Here is a 17124-nt window from a genome sequence, read left to right as displayed (position 1 = left end):
TCCTAGTAACTGAAAAAAAAAAAGATTTCAAAGAAAAACTAGTAAGAAGAGTTTTTTTTTTTTAAAAAAGGGCTACTTCATATTCATTAAAATAAAAATTCATTAATAATACATTATAAATAATCCTAAACATATATACACTAGACAGAAGGCCACCTAATTTCGTAGAATAGTTACATTTAAAACCACAAATTAATCCTAATGGCATGACCGTGTATGATTTAAGTATCCCACTCTTACCAATAGAAAGCCCTTGGTTACTCTCCAGAATACTGCAGTAAAACTCATTTGCTAAAAGCACCATATAATTAAGTCACAGAACATTGAGCTATCAAGCTGTTACTGACCCGAGTGCTTCATCCCACTGGCTAGCTTTTATAATACTAGAAGGTGCTATGCATGTTACTAAAGGAGAAGAGTAATCATCAGTCTCACCCAACTTTAAACCTTGTGAGTTACAATAATGACTGGCCTGGTAAGACAAACCCACAGATACATACATCATGGGAGCAAACAATCAGTTTCTAATTGTATTTTAGTCCTACTCCACAAGATGAACAGTGTACATGACACCGTTGTAGATCAAATAACCTGTGGTTAAATATGTTGTAGGTCCTAGAGAAGAACCTTCTCCTGTTATTTTGCTAAATGGACATTGTATTAATCCACTATGAATAACTTATCATTATAGTCCTAGGCTAATGTATCTCTCAGCCCCCTTCAGAAAAGCTGGTACTTGTAGTAGATGCAACAATGGGCCAAGGTGCAAAGATACTGTGGAATATTAGTCCAAGATGAGATATCTGTATAACATTCCCTTATCCAAAGAGTCAGAGATATTGCAGAAGAAAGGGGAGGAATACTGTACGAACCAGAGACTGTGGATGATTACAGTGTCTTGTTGATACAACAGGGTAGCTACACATATGGATTCAGAGATTGTAACAGTATGCACAAGCCACATGCAAGCTCAAGCCAATCCTAATCCCAAGTTGAGGAGGGGAGGTTAGCTTGAAGTTCTACCCATAGTTGAAGAGCTATTAGTGATTGACAGCTATGAGGAGGTGGGGGTGTCCATTTTCTTTAAGAGTATATCCCCGGATTAATTGTCCATATTCCAGTGAAAGGCCACAACTCCAAGAACATATGTGCAGCACAAATTTGACTAGATGAATTGGGGGGAAAGTAAGTGGCTCTAGTAGGAGTCTAGAAGAGAATGGATGTGGTTGAAGTATATTTCATGAAGTTATCAAAGAACTAATAATTTTTAATTTAAACATATATACATTTTTGAAATTTGTGTGTAAACAGAAATGTGACCCTAGTTTGAGAGCACGAGGCTGGTAAGGCCAGGTGAAATTTAAGGGGAGGTTGTCTATAGCTTTTGCCAGATTTCTTTGACACATTTTTTTTAATTAGGTATTTTCCTCATTTACATTTCCAATGCAATCCCAAAAGTCCTCCATACCCTCCTCCCCCACTCGCCTACCCACCCACTCCCACTTTTTGGCCCTGGCATTCCCCTGTTCTGGGGCATATAAAGTTTGCAAGTCCAATGGGCCTCTCTTTCCAGTGATGGCCGACTAGGCCATCTTTTGATACATATGCAGCTAGAGTCAAGAGCTCCGGGGTACTGGTTAGTTCATAATGTTGTTGTACCTACAGGGTTGCAGATCTCTTTAGCTCATTGGTTACTTTCTCTAGCTCCTCCATTGGAGGTCCTGTGATCCATCCAATAGCTGACTGTGAGCATCCACTTCTGTGTTTGCTAGACCCCAGCATAGTCTCACAAGAGACAGCTCTATCTGGGTCCTTTCAGCCAACGCTTGCTAGTGTATGCAATGGTGTCAGCGTTTGGAGGCTGATTATGGGATGGATCCCCGGATATGGCAGTCTCTAGATGGTCCATCCTTTCATCACAGCTCCAAACTTTGTCTCTGTAACTCCTTCCATGGGTGTTTTGTTCCCAATTCTAAGGTGGGGCAAAGTGTCCACACTTTGGTCTTCATTCTTCTTGAGTTTCATGCGTTTAACAAATTGTATCTTATATCTTGGGTGTCCTAAGTTTCTGGGCTAATATCCACTTATCAGTGGATATTGTGTGAGTCTTGCAGGCGCCCGACTCGCCAGCAAGAATGACGCTGCAACAGTATCCTTCTCCACTCGTTTATTGGGAAAGCTTGATTGTAGAGGCGAAGAGACCCCAAGCCCAGAACTGGTGCTGCTTATATAGGCCTAGGAGAGGCATGTCTCATACCCAGATTGGTTGTGCTTGGGTTATGCTTACCACCTGATTTGCATGCCTACATCTGATTGGTTAACTTCACTCTCATCTAATTGGTTAACTTCTCTCTCATCTGATTGGTTAACTAGTCTCTCATCTGATTGGTTAATTTTGGTTAATTCTCAAAACCTCATCTTGACAAAAAAACTTTACTTCCTATGTATGCGTGGTGGCCAGCAGTAGCCAGCTCCACACTGCAACTGCACATGTGTCTTCCCACATGTGAGTTCATTTGTGATTGGGTTACCTCACTCAGGATGATGCCCTCCAGGCCCATCCATTTGCCTAGGAATTTCATAAATTCATTGTTTTTAATAGCTGAGTAGTACTCCATTGTGTAAATGTACCACATTTTCTGTATCCATTCCTCTGTTGAGGGGCATCTGGGTTCTTTCCAGCTTCTGGCTATTATAAATAAGGCTGCTATGAACATAGTGGAGCATGTGTCCATCTTACCGGTTGGAACATCTTCTGGATATATGCCCAGGAGAGGTATTGGTGGATCCTCCAGTAGTACTATGTCCAATTTTCTGAGGAACCACCAGACTGATTTCCAGAGTGGATGTACAAGCTTGCAATCCCACCAACAATGGAGGAGTGTTCCTCTTTCTCCACATCCTCGACAGCATCAGCTGTCACCTGAATTTTTGATCTTAGCCATTCTGACTGGTATGAGGTGGAATCTCGGGTTGTTTTGATTTGCATTTCCCTGATAATTAAGGATGTTGAACAGTTTTTCAGGTGCTTCTCTGCCATTCGGTATTTCTCAGGTGAGAATTCTTTGTTCAGCTATGAGCCCCATTTTTTAATGGGGTTATTTGACTTTCTGGAGTCCACCTTCTTGAGTTCTTTATATATATTGGATATTAGTCCCTTTTCTGATTTAGGATAGGTAAAGATCCTTTCCCAATCTGTTGGTGGACTTTTTGTCTTATTGACGGTGTCTTTTGCCTTGCAGAAGCTTGGCAACTTTATGAGGTCCCATTTATTGATTCTTGATCTTACAGCACAAGCCATTGCTGTTCTATTCAGGAATTTTTCCCCTGTACCCATATCTTCGAGGCTTTTTCCTACTTTCTCCTCTATAAGTTTCAGTGTCTCTGGTTTTATGTGGAGTTCCTTAATCCACTTAGATTTGACCTTAGTACAAGGAGATAGGAATGGATCAATTCGGATTCTTCTACATGATAACCACCAGTTGTGCCAGCACCATTTGTTGAAAATACTATTTTTCACTGGATGGTTTTAGCTCCCTTTTCAAAGATCAAGTGACCATAGGTGTGTGGGTTCATCTCTGGGTCTTCAATTCTGTTCCATTGGTCTACTTGTCTGTCGCTATACCAGTACCATGCCATTTTTATCACAATTGCTCTGTAGTACAGCTTTAGGTCAGGCATGGTGATTCCACCAGAGGTTCTTTTATCCTTGAGAAGAGTTTTTGCTATCCTAGGTTTTTTGTTATTCCAGATGAATCTGCTGATTTCCCTTTCTAATTCCTTGAAGAATTGAGTTGGAATTTTGATGGGGATTGCCTTGAATCTGTAGATTGCTTTTGGCAAGATAGCCATTTTTACTATATTGGTCCTGCCAATCCATGAGCATGGGAGATCTTTCCATCTTCTGCGATCTTCTTTAATTTCTTTCTTCAGAGACTTGAAGTTCTTATCATAGAGATCTTTCACTTCCTTAGTTACAATCACGCCAAGGTATTTCATATTATTTGTGACTATTGAGAAGGGTGTTGTTTCCCTAATTTCTTTCTCAGCCTGTTTATCCGTTGTGTACAGAAAGGAAATTGACTTGAGTTAATTTTATATCCAGCTACTTCATTGAAGCTGTTTATCAGGTTTAGGAGTTCTCTGGTGGAATTTTTAGGGTCACTTATATTTACTGTCATATCATCTGCAAAAAGTGATATTTTGACTTTTCCCTTTCCATTTTGTATCCCCTTGATCTCCTTTTGTTGTCTAATTGCTCTGGCTAGGGCTTCAAGTACAATGTTGAATAGGTAGGGAGAGAGTAGACAGCCTTGTCTAGTTCCTGATTTTAGTGGGATTGCTTCCAGCTTCTCACCATGTACTTTGATGTTGGCTACTGGTTTGCTGTAGATTTCTTTTATCATGTTTAGGTATGGGCCTTGAATTCCTGATCTTTCCAAGACTTTTATCATGAATGGGTGTTGGATTTTGTCAAATGCTTTCTCCGCATCTAACAAGATGATCATGTGGTTTTTGTCTTTGAGTTTGTTTATTTATTGGAGTACGTTGATGGATTTCTGTATATTGAACCATCCTTGCATCCCTGGGATGAAACCTACTTGGTCAGGATGGATGATTGTTTTGATGTATTCTTGGATTTGGTTAGTGAGAACTTTATTGAGGATTTTTGCATCGATATTCATAAGGGAAATTGGTCTGAAGTTCTCTATCTTTGTTGGGTCTTTTTGTGGTTTAGGTATCAGAGTAATTGTGGGTTCATAGAATGAGTTGGGCAGAGTACCTTCTGTTTCTATTTTGTGGAATAGTTTGTGAAGAACTGGGAGTAGGTCTTCCTTGAAGGTCTGATAGAACTCTGAACTAAACCCATCTGGTCCTGGGCTTTTTTTGGTTGGGAGACTATTAATGACTGCTTCTATTTCTTCAGGGGATATAGGACTGTTTAGATCATTAACCTGGTATTGATTTAAGTTTGGTACCTGGTATCTGTCTAGAAACTTGTCAATTTCATCCAGGTTCTCCAGTTTTGTTGAGTATAGCCTTTTGTAGAAGGATCTGATGGTGTTTTGGATTTCTTCAGGATCTGTTGTTATGTCTCCCTTTTCAATTTTGATTTTGTTAATTAGAATACTTTCCCTGTGCCCTCTAGTGAGTCTGGCTAAGGGTTTATCTATCTTGTTGATTTTCTCAAAGAACCAGCTCCTCGTTTGGTTGATTCTTTGAATAGTTCCTCTTGTTTCCACTTGGTTGATTTCGCCCCTGAGTTTGATTATTTCCTGCTGTTTACTTCTCTTTGTGAATTTGCTTCCCTTTAATCCTAAGCTTTTAGGTGTGTTGTCTTTGACACATTTTTAAGTGAACTTTTTGAAATTTAAATATTTATTTATTTATTTATTTATTTTATGTATATGAGTACACTGTCATCCTCTTCAGACACACCAGAAGAGGGCATCAAATCCCATTACAGATGGTTGTGAGCCAGCATGTGGTTGCTGGGAATTGAACTTAGAACCTCTGTAAGAGCAGCCAGTGCTCTTAACCACTGAGCCATCAATCCAGTCCCATTATATTCATAGCAGCCCTATTTATAATTGCCAGAAGCTGGAAAGAACCCAGATTTCTCTCAGCAGAGGAATGGATACAGAAAATGTGGTACATTTACACAATGGAGTACTACTCAGCTATTAAAAAGAATGAATTTATGAAATTCCTAGCCAAATGGATGGACCTGGATGGCATCATTCTGAGTGAGGTAACCCAATCACAAAAGAACTCACATGATATGTACTCACTGATAAGTGGATATTATCCCAGAAACTTGGAATACCCAAGATACAACTTCCAAACCACAAGAAAATCAAGAAGGAAGACCAACTCGTGGATACTTCATTCCTCCCTAGAATAAGGAATAAAATATCCATGGAAGGAGTTGCAGAGACAAAGTTTGGAGCTAAGATGAAAGGATGGACCATCCAGAGACTGCACCACCTGGGGATCCATCCCATAGTCAGCCAACCTGTTAAGGAGCTTGAAGATTGTGCAGTGTGGCCCAGATTTCCAACTTTTGTGACCTGTCACCCATGATGGGATAAGGCTTTTTGTGATGACAGCTGTCTGCTCATGGAAGTAACACCCCTCACCCACGTCTTTGTATGTAACCCTAGTAAAACTCATTGGTTCACCAAGTTAGACTTTGGTTGTATCTGTGCTCTGGTCTATAATCAATCAGTTACCTATCTGAGCAGACATTTGCTGGTATAGAGTCAAACAACAATATCTTATCTTTTCAGTCTCAAATACAGCATCATTCTAGGAGTTCCTCACGAAATTAAGTATATCACACTGCAAATGATGCTGAAGTCTTTAATCATGCTAGCTAGGATCACCAAATTTCCTGGTCTCCTAATCCAGCCTAATTCCACCTAATCCAGCTTGGTTATATTGGATACCTGAAAAGCTACTAATAGATACTACTTATGACAAAAAGAAAGACTTAAGTACCACTTTAAGTTAAAAGATACCAAAGTATAGGATGACAAAATGTAACAAGTCATCCTAAATTAGATATTTATTTTTTGGTCTGAATACATATATCCTCTCAAAATTTACATGTTGAAATTCCTATCTTGAAGGTCATGGTATCCAGAAGTAGAAGTCTTTAGAAATTAATTTGATCATAAGATTAGGATCATAGTGAAAAGACATGTACTTTTATAATACAACCCAAAATATTCCTTCTAGTGTCTCATGAGGAGAGAACACAAGCAAGCCAGAAAGCAGACTCTTACCAGACACTGAATATTCTGCATCTTAATCTTTGGCACCTTAGCTTCTAGAAATATAAGTGAAAGATTTATGTAATTTATAAGCTCACAAAAAATTGTTACATATATTACTATTTATTCTTATAAATTCATAAATTCAAGTTTATGCTGCCAGGTACATTGTGCTTAGCACTGATACTGTTTTAGTGAACATGATAAGACACAGTCTGAGCTGCTACTCAATAGACAGATCAATAAGGTAAATAACAACCCAGCTATAATGGGGGTAAGTAGTATTAAAGAGAAGGATTTTTTTAACGGCTGCAATATGACATTTAAAATTAAAGGTCCCAAATCAAGTCACCCATGTGAAAGGCATGAGGAGAGCATTCCATGCACAGGACATAAAAATGTACACAAGATTAAACAACTAAACAGTCTGGTGACGTCTCAGGTAGTAGAACAAAAGGCTGGAAAAGGAGGCTAGTAGGAGACAAATCTGACAAAAGGTAAGTCATATAAATGCTTGAAGGGCATAGCAAGAGAATTTAGACTTGGGGCTAACAAGATGGTGAAGCAGATAAAGACACTGGATGCTAAGCCTGATGAACTAAGTTCAAGTGTGAGGACGCACATGGTGGAAGGAGAAAACCAATTCCTGTCAGCAGTTCTCTGACATCGAAAAGAGCACCACAGCACAAGAATGCACACAAATAAAAAAGTGGAATGAAAACGTTTTAACAAAAACAATGAAAAGGATTTTGATATAGTCTGTGAGCAAGAAGGGAGGTGAGAGAATTGAAGAATTTTAAACAGAATTATTTATTGGACTCACATGGTTAAAAGGCCATCAAACTACAGTGTGGTAAATAGATTGAGAAAAGGGCCAGAGGTTGAAGCTGATGTGGTGAATATGATTGGAAGGGTAATGAAGATGTAAACAGAGGTAAAATGGCTTGAGACACATTTTAGAGGTAGAAAGCCGAAGTTGGTAGTAGATTGGATATGGATTTTTACACAAAGAATTACAGATGAGTTTTAATTTTAGGCTTGAACAATGGAGTGTCTGGGGTTTTAACACTACTTTTATTGAGTCTTTAAGAATTTCATGCAGGTGTTTCACTATTTGTGACAATTTGCTGAAAAAAAATACTTTTTTGTGTGTAGTGGTCACAAATACCAACATAACTGTGTTTAATGTTTCTTGCTACAAATTGAGACACTGGAAAAATAATAAAAAACAAACAAACAAACAAAAAAAAAAAAGAAAGAATTTCATGCAGGGCTGGCAAGATGGCTCCGTGGGTAAGAGTACTGACTGCTCTTCCAAAGGTTGAGAGTTCAAATCCCAGCAACCATGTGGTGGCTTTGAAAGAGGAAAAACTGAACTTTTCCTGAACTCTCTTACCCCTTCCATCCAGAGATTGTTCCTGGAGCACTCCTGAACTTTTTACCCCAAGGTACCCCCTCCCAATTGAAAACTGTTCCAGGAACATTTTTTAGATAAGGGTCTCCTAGAACAAAACCTAGTCCTACCCCTCCTAACTGAAGACTGTTCCAAGAACATTTTTGAGATAGGGGCCTCCTGGTACTACCCCAGAATGTTCCAATAGATCGAGTACATTGCCAAAATATAGGACACGACCCCTTGGTGACGTAAAACTTGTACTTTTCCCCTGGCTATTTCCTATAAAAGCCTGTGAAAATTTGGGCTGGGTGCCGATTCTCCTCTGCACCATGCTGGGTGTATGAGATTCGACCCCAGAGTCTCTGGTATATGTGCTTTTTATGTGCTTGCTTTCTTGTCGTTGCAGTATTAAATCTTACTCTCTATACATCTTAAGTTCGGTCTCAGTGTCTTCTTGGGTGCGTGGCTGTCCCGAGGCTTGAGTGAGTGTCTCCCTTTGGGAGTCTTAGAGTCTTTCATTTGGTGCGTTGGCCGGGAATCAGCGTGTCCACCCAGAAGTCCTGGACCCACTCAGAGGTAAGATTTTCTGTTCTGTCTTGGTCTGGTGTCTGTGTTCTGTTTCTGGAGGCCAGGAAGGTCTCGATCTGTGGGCCTTTGAGAGGCCATCTGAATCTGTCTGTGGGCCTTGGAGAGGCCATCTGAATCTGTATCTGGTGCGATCGCAGTTTTGGTTTTGCGTGACGCTCTGTGCTTAGTACAAGCACTTGAGACCGTGCTCCGGGAGAGAGAGCGCGGGGTGGATAAGGACAGACGTGCCCAGGTGTCCACCATCCGATCTGCCCCTGGGAGATGTCCCAGGTGGAATAGGGGAGGATCAGGGACGCCTGATGAACCCCTCTGAAGGCCAAGAGACTATCACTTTAGTGAAAGGTCTAAATCGGCCGGCCTTGGAGAGGCCATCTGAATCTGTAAGTTGCCTGTGGGCGACGGGAAGTCGCCGCTGTTTTTGGTTTCTTTTTTGTCTCAGTCTTGTGTCCGCTCTTGTTGTGTGAAAAAAGAGTTAAAAATAGCGTTTGGCTGGCTGTGTAAGTCCAGGCGTGGACGAGTGTGCTTGTTTGTGGCCACCCGACAGACTGTGTGTGTGTGTGTGTGTGTGTATGTGTTAACCCTTTGTCGACTGTAGACTTGGACTGACGTCAGGACAGAATTTATTAGCAATGGTTTAAAAAAAAAAACCCACCAGGCCGATCCTGCCCACCGCGCTCTCGGCGAGGCGGTACCGGCGGCGGCTCGCAGCCGGCGGGCAGCGCCGGCCGGCCTTGCTGCGGGGCCAGCACTCAGCTGGGGAGCCCCAGGCTGCTCAAAAGAGCTCTGAGATCCAGAGCTGCAGCAGTGGCGCTGAGGTTCTGAGTTTTGCAGGCACCGCCCCACGAGCGAGTTGTAAGATGCTGGTGGGGCGAGTGCGGCGGCCTGCCGGTTCCGCTTGGCGCCCTGGAGTGGCTGTGAAGCCTGCCACAGCTGGGAAAGGGCCGACAACGGCCGCCGTCCCTCCTTTGGCTTCCCCCTGGAGTCTGCCCGCACTCCCTTGTGTCTGCGCGCTCGCCCGAGGGGCACACCGAAAAGTGTAGTCGTCGTCCCCCGCCCTGCCGCGCAGGCGCCTTGCGTTTCCAAAGCTCGGGAGGCCGCCGTTGCCTCCAGCCGAAAGAGCTCCGTGGATGCCTGTATGCGGGGTGGCGGGCCCCTGTCGCCGCCGCCTCCAGGGGCTCAAGCCATGCCGGAAAACAAGTGGTTAAATCCCCCTCCCTGCCAGTGTTTGTTTGCCACTCCCAGAAGTTTACGCCACATTTCCCGCGCCGCGGTGCGCGGCGGGGATTCGGCGCTTAACTCTTCACTCGCCGTTACTGAAAAAATCCTGGTTAGTTTCTTTTCCTCCGCTGACTAATGTGCTTAAATTCAGCGGGTCGCCACCCTGTCCCCTGTATCCTGTCTCTTGTTAACAGAGAAATTGTGAAATTGTGTTCATTTTAAAATATCAGTGGTCTGGTGCAGCCAGATGTAAGAGCTGCACTCCATTCTCTGCCCCATGTGTTTTCTCTTCTCAGGCACCGCTCTGAGCTGCTGGCAGTAAATCTGTTCTAAGCTCCGGTAAAAAGACATCCAAGATAAGGAGAACCTACGAGTCTAACTGCCAGGCTCTGATGGGTCTCGTCTCTGTGGGACTAAAAAGTGCCCCAACAATCTGACCTAGGTAATAAAAAGTTACAGAAGTTAAGAAAAGGATAGAGGTCTGCAAAAAAAGAGCTAAGAGCAAAGCTTCAGCAGACTCAGAAGAGATAGGTTAACAGTAAAAAGAGGTAAACTATGAAAAAAAAAGATAAGTGACAGAATATAGATGTAATAATTAGATAACATTCAAAGTAAGCAAAGACAAGGAAGAGAAACAAAAAGAGATATATATAGATAAAAAGAGAGACATTATATGAGATCTCCATTGCAGTTAAGAAACAGGAGCAAAGAGAGATAAATGACAAAGACTAGAACCTAGCAAAGTGACACTTGCTAATAATGCTAGCACTTAGAAATGATCTGTAAGAAATAAAGAGCCAGAAAATTTTCTAAAAAAGATAAGAGAAATGAAATGCTGGTCACAAAAGTCAGGGAGACTAGAAAACTTAGTACCTGGCAACAAAAGAAAGCTTTTGGCTAAAGATCAAAGTGTTTACTGTTAAAAAGAGAAGAGCACTGGGTAAGAGACTGTCCTAACAAAAAGAAGAGGAGCCCCCCCTCAAGACCAAACCCTTCACCTGTTCGTGGCTAAAAGTAAAGAGATAGCATAAGGGGTGCTAACACAGAAGCTGAGTCCTTAAAAGAGACCGGTGGCCTACCTGTTAAAGCAGCTAAAGAGAGACTGTGTTTCATATTCTTCCACTGACCAATGCAAAGCAAGTTTAAAAGGTTCCTGGACACTGCGGGCCTTTGCAAACTGTAGATTCCAGGTTTTGCTGAATCAAAAAGATAAACAGCCCTTCGTATAAGAAATAAAGAACAACCTTGGAAAAATTAGACCTGGTGACTGAGAGATGGCCTGCTTGTCTGCACATAATGGCTTTTGGTCAAGGACAAATGATCCAATTGTTTCCCTGACTGATGGACACATTATCAGAGCTTTTTGTTGACAGAACAAGTGACCTTCGCTTCCCCTGCTAACCTGCTGAGTCTTCACCTACTCATCATTGCTCTGACATTCTGGCAGAAGGAACTTCGGCTCAGAAGGCTGAACTCTTGGCGCTAACCCAAGCCCTGCGGTTGGCTGAAGGCAGAGACATCAAAGACAAAGAAAAAATTCTGGCCTTCCTAGAAGCTCCTGAATGAACTGGGTGAGTTGGGGTACCGGGTATCGGCTAAGAAAGCTCAGCTATGTCGCACTGAGGTGACCTACCTAGGGTACACCCTCCGGGAAGGAAAGCAGTGGCTCACCGAGGCCAGGAAAAAGACTGTGATGCTGATCCCAACCCCCACCACCCCGCGCCAAGTACGTGAGTTTCTGGGGACGGTGGGCTTTTGCAGACTCTGGACTAAAGAAAAAGTCCCATTCACCTGGACTGAGGAACACCAAAAAGCCTTTGACAGCATAAAGGCAGCCTTGCTTGCAGCCCCCGCCCTGGCTTTGCCAGATCTGACTAAGCCTTTTACCCTATATGTTGATGAGTGGGCTGGAGTAGCCCGTGGGGTTTTAAAAGTTTGAACTGGTACACGGATGGCAGTAGCCTCATGGTTAAAGGTAAGCGGAAGGCGGGGACAGCAGTGCAGCGGTGGACAAAAAGCAAGTGATCTAGGCCAGCAGCCTCCCTAAAGGGACTTCAGCCCAGAAAGCTGAATTTGTGGTTTTGATACAAGCTTTATAAATGACAAAAGAAAAGTCTACACTGACAGCAGGTATGCTTTTGCCACTGTATAGAACAATATACAGACAAAGAAAGCTGTTGACATCTGCAGAAAAAGACCTAAGATGCTGTGAACAAAAGAAATCAGATGGCAGATCTAACCGCCAAACAGGCATCCCAAAGAGCAATAATCAACTGGAAAATAGACTTTACTGAGAAAAAATATGCGTATAAATACCTTCTGGTTTTTGTGAACGTTCTCAAAATGGATAAATGAGACTGCTCACATAGTCATCAAGAAGATTATTAAAGAAAATTTTTCCAAGGTTCAGAGTGCCAAAAGCAATAGTGTCAGATAATGGCCCTGCTTTGTTGCCCAGGTAAGTCAGGGTGTGGCCAAGTATTCAGAGGTCAAAAATTACATTGTGTGTATAGACCTCAGAGCTCAGGATAAATAAAAATTAGTTTAAAACTCTAAGACAGACCTTGACAAAATTAATCGTGGAGACTGGCACAGACTTGGTGTTCCTTCCCTATGCCCTATTTCTTGATTCAGTTTTATTCTGTTTAAGATCCTTTATGAAACTCCTATGCCCATCATAGTCTCAAATGATGTGTTTAAACTTATGTTGTTATAATAATGATCTGTATGCTAAGTTAAAAGGCTTGTAGGTGGTCTGGTCACAACTGAAAAGGATTGGACTGAGTACGCGGACGACATCGCGCCAGGGATCCCAACAGCCGAGACAGTGAGTGAGCTGAGTACCCCAAGGACATCTCACCAGTTCCAGCCAGAGATCTGATCTACGTGCACCTGCATCATGCCCAGACCCTCAAGCCTCGCTAAAAGGGCCCCTGCCTAGTTCTGTTTACTAATGCTTCTTGTTCTGTTTTTGTTCCCATGTTAAAAATAGAGTAAATGCAGTATTCTCCGCATAAAAATATAGACTTCTGAAATTCTAAGATTAGAATTATTTACTAGAAGAAGGGGGGAATGAAAGAGGAAAAACTGAACTTTTCCTGAACTCTCTTACCCCTCCCATCCAGAGATTGTTCCCGGAGCACTCCTGAACTTTTTACCCCAAGGTACCCCCTCCCAATTGAAAACTGTTCCAGGAACATTTTTTAGATAAGGGTCTCCTAGAACAAAACCTAGTCCTACCCCTCCTAACTGAAGACTGTTCCAAGAACATTTTTGAGATAGGGGCCTCCTGGTACTACCCCAGAATGTTCCAATAGATCGAGTACATTGCCAAAATATAGGACACGACCCCTTGGTGACGTAAAACTTGTACTTTTCCCCTGGCTATTTCCTATAAAAGCCTGTGAAAATTTGGGCTGGGTGCCGATTCTCCTCTGCACCATGCTGGGTGTATGAGATTCGACCCCAGAGTCTCTGGTATATGTGCTTTTTATGTGCTTGCTTTCTTGTCGTTGCTGTATTAAATCTTACTCTCTACATCTTAAGTTCAGTCTCAGTGTCTTCTTGGGTGCGTGGCTGTCCCGAGGCTTGAGTGAGTGTCTCCCTTTTGGGAGTCTTAGAGTCTTTCAGCTTACAACCACCAGTTATGAAATCTGATGCCCTCTTCTGTTGGGTCTGAAGACAGCTACAGTGTACTTATGTATAATAATAAATAAATTGTTGGGCCTGAGCAAGCAGGGCCGACCAGATCGAGCAGGGTTGATCGGAGCAAGCAGAGGTCCTAAAAATTCAATTCCCAACAACTACATGAAGGCTCACAACCATCTGTACAGCTACAGTGTACATTCATAAAATAAGTAAATTAATCTTTAAAAAAATCATGCAATGAGTTTTGACCATATTCATCCCTTTGATTCCTTCCATTCCTACCTTCCTATTCACTCAACTTTGAGTCTTAAAAAAAATCCACTGTGACATCTCCCCTAAGGATAAGTTCTATTAATTAACTTGGAGCACAGAAAGCAAAACAATCACCAGGTCATTAACAATAGCCACTCCCAGCCCTCTGGGTAGAAAACAGTTAATTCTGCCTTTGAGGAGAGGCTCCTTTGTGTTTAACATTCCTGGTTCTTTAGTCCTGTATGTGAGCAAGGACTTTTGTGCCTCAAAAGAAACATTTGGAAGGCAGACCTCCCCCAATTCCCTAGAATGCTTATCCTAGACTCTTCCCTCTCTAGACCATTACTTTTAATTCCAAGTTAACAGAAACCATCCTTGTGTGAGATGCCACACAACCTGCTGACCTCTATGCTAACTCTGTCAGAGACCACACTAGAGTCTAGGCTCTTAAACTATAGAACCCACCTTCATGGTCACATGAACTTTACAAAGATGTTTCTATGTGGTCATACCTTAAGCGTTATTATGCACCTGGAATAGGAATGTTGCCTAGAAACCTGGAATGGGAATGATTGTTGCCTGGAAACTTTTCCCCAAATTATACTGTTTTTTAAAAATAACTAAAGTACACTTATTTATTTTAAAGGACAGCTTAAATAAGCAAGGCAGAAGGAAAGGTGGCCCTGCTGGCAGTAAACAGAAAGGAGTGAGCACCATCACCCCCAGGGGCAGGTGTCCCTGGGGCAGCCATGGCTACAGGCTATCTGGGCTTATAGGGGAAGTCACTAGGGATGGGAATAAGACACCAGGACAGGTAAATACAAATAGTGCCTTCCTGTGTAATGAGATCAAAGAATAAAGAGCAGAAGAGAGATGTCAGCTCTTCTGGGGATCCCTGGGTGTCCTCGCTGGGTCCAAGGCCTGGTTCTTGATCCCATATCCATGTCTATGACAACTCACATTCCTTAATCTGTATGTTCACGTTCTAGTGCTAAGGATAAGGGTTGGGACATAGCATGACAGAACAAGTTTTAAAACCAGCCAAAGAGTGGCAAGACCTGGCAGGGCCATACCAGGGGAGTCTTCAAGTCTCTTCATAAGGAAGACCACCCCTGACCTCATTTTCCCATAGCCCATTGCACAGCTCCTTGCTACCCAGTGGCCATGTGACCCCAGCTGGCATGCCTGTGGCCCTTTGCCGAGTACAGCCCAGGTTCCAGTCAGGCATAGAAAGCCTGCCCAGCCTGGGGATGCAGCTCAATTTGTAGACTGCTGGCCTAGTGTACACAGGGCCATGGGCTTGATCCCCAGCACCCCCACAAAACCAGGAGTGGCGAGGTATGGCCTGTAATATCAGCACTCATGAAGACAAGTGGAAGCAGGAATATCAAGGTTGTCCTTAGTTACATAGCAGGTTTGAAGCCTACTTAAGTCACCTGAGATGCTGTTAAAAAAAGAAAGAAAGAGAGAGAGAGAGAGAGAGAGAGAGAGAGAGAGAGAGAGAGAGAGAGAGAGAGAGAGAAAGGGAAGAAAAGAAAAAGAAAAGAAAAAGAAAAGAGAAGAGAACTCACTCCAGAGTAACAATAGCTGTACAACAAGGCTATGGAGGAACAGAGGGTAAACATCACACCCCAGGAGCAGCCTGTCACCCCAGAGGCCCATACCTAGGCTTGACATGGCTTGGCTAAGGAAGGGACTAGGATCCCAGCAGAGCTGTAGTGAAACAAAACAGCTGGGCTGAGGCATGGTCAAGAACAGGCTGGCAGCACTGGATCCTCCAGCTGTGGCAGCATGAATCACCTCAATTGGAAGCAAAGAAAAGGGAGTAATTCTAAACTTCCCTGGCAATTTCTTTAGTGCTCAGATGTCCATGGCACAGAAAAATGTGGCTGCTTCCTGTGTCTGTGCACAGCCTGGCAGGGTGGAGGTGCTGGGCTCGAGCCAGGCTGCTTGGATTCAAGGGTGAAGGTGGCCTGGAAGCTGGCCAATGGCTCCAGTTACTTCAAGAATTCAAAGTAGGTGCAGACCTGAGAGAAGACAGTGTCCACCGTACCTTTGGCATTGACCTTGCCCACAATGTCACACTTGTCATAGAAGGAAATGGCAGGTTCTCTGGCATTGTAGTAAGTCTCTAGCTTCTTCTTGATGGTCTCCTCATTGTCATCCACACAGCCACTCTCCCCTCACTTTAGGAGTCATTGGGTCTCGGGGCCTGTGTCTACATACAATAACAGTGTGGGCTGTCGAATCTTCTGTTCAAACTATTTTCCGTTTCGCTGCCCTTGGGTAGCCACCAATCAGGAAGCCCTTGGAAGAATCCATGTTGGCTATCATAGCATCCCAGAGCATGTCTACCACTGTCTCCAGCAGCACCAGCTTCCCCTTTTCCATGATAGATGACAGCATCTTGACCCTCTCCAATCCGGAGCTGACTTCTGCTTGCAGCAGGTCCCCAGTAGAGAGGTAGGTGTAGCCATATTTCTGCACAATCTTCTCACATTGGGTGTCCTTTCCTGAGCCAGGCCTGGCTCACCACAAAGATGATCTTGGCTTTATTCAGCGTCTCTTCCATCCTACTGAGGTCTAGGAGCTAGGTCTTTGGGGGAGGATGTGGTGGGCCCTGGGGCCAGTGCATGCCACGCCTGTCCTCCAATTTTACTGCATTTTAAATATGGCAACAATAACTGCTAGTGTCTGACTCCCCAAGTCTTGATTCTAATTCGATCTGAACGGAGTTTTCATTCTCATCTCATGATTTACTTCTCTGCCTGGATACTTGCAGGGCAGTCATCAAACATCCTTTAGCCATATGATGGTGTGGTGGTTTGAGTAATATTGGCTCCCATAGGCTCATATAGTTGGATGCTTGGTCCCCAGTTAGTGGAACTGTCTGGCAAGATTTAGTATGTATGGCCTTTTTTGGAGAAGGTGTGTGTCACTGGGTGTGGATTTGAGGTTTCAAAAGCCCATACCACACTTAACACACCTAACCCCTATACCACCAAACCTATTGCCTGCAGATCAGGATGCAATGCTCTCAGCTACTGTTCTAGTTCCATACCTGTCTATTTCCTGCCATAATGAAAATGGACTCATTCTCTGAAATTGAAAGCAAGCCCCAAAGTAGATGCCTTGGTCATGGTATCTCTTCACAGCAATAGAACATTAATGACAGATGGTGTCTGTTGCTGATGGTCAGGTATGATTTTGAAGGCAAAAAAAAAAAAAAAAAAGGAAAAGGAAAAT

General features: G+C 43.1%; 1 pseudogene; it reads right to left on the bottom strand.

The window, feature by feature from the left end:
* Positions 1-15875: 15875 nt before the first annotated feature.
* Positions 15876-16450, bottom strand: LOC110287473 (adenylate kinase isoenzyme 1 pseudogene; annotated as a pseudogene).
* Positions 16451-17124: the final 674 nt, after the last annotated feature.

The sequence above is a fragment of the Mus caroli genome, unplaced genomic scaffold (assembly GCF_978045245.1).
Source record: "Mus caroli unplaced genomic scaffold, Mus_caroli_1 scaffold_5, whole genome shotgun sequence".
NCBI lineage: Eukaryota > Metazoa > Chordata > Mammalia > Rodentia > Muridae > Mus > Mus caroli.
Note: the sequence above shows the minus strand (reverse complement) of the source record. Positions and strands in the feature narration are given on the sequence as shown.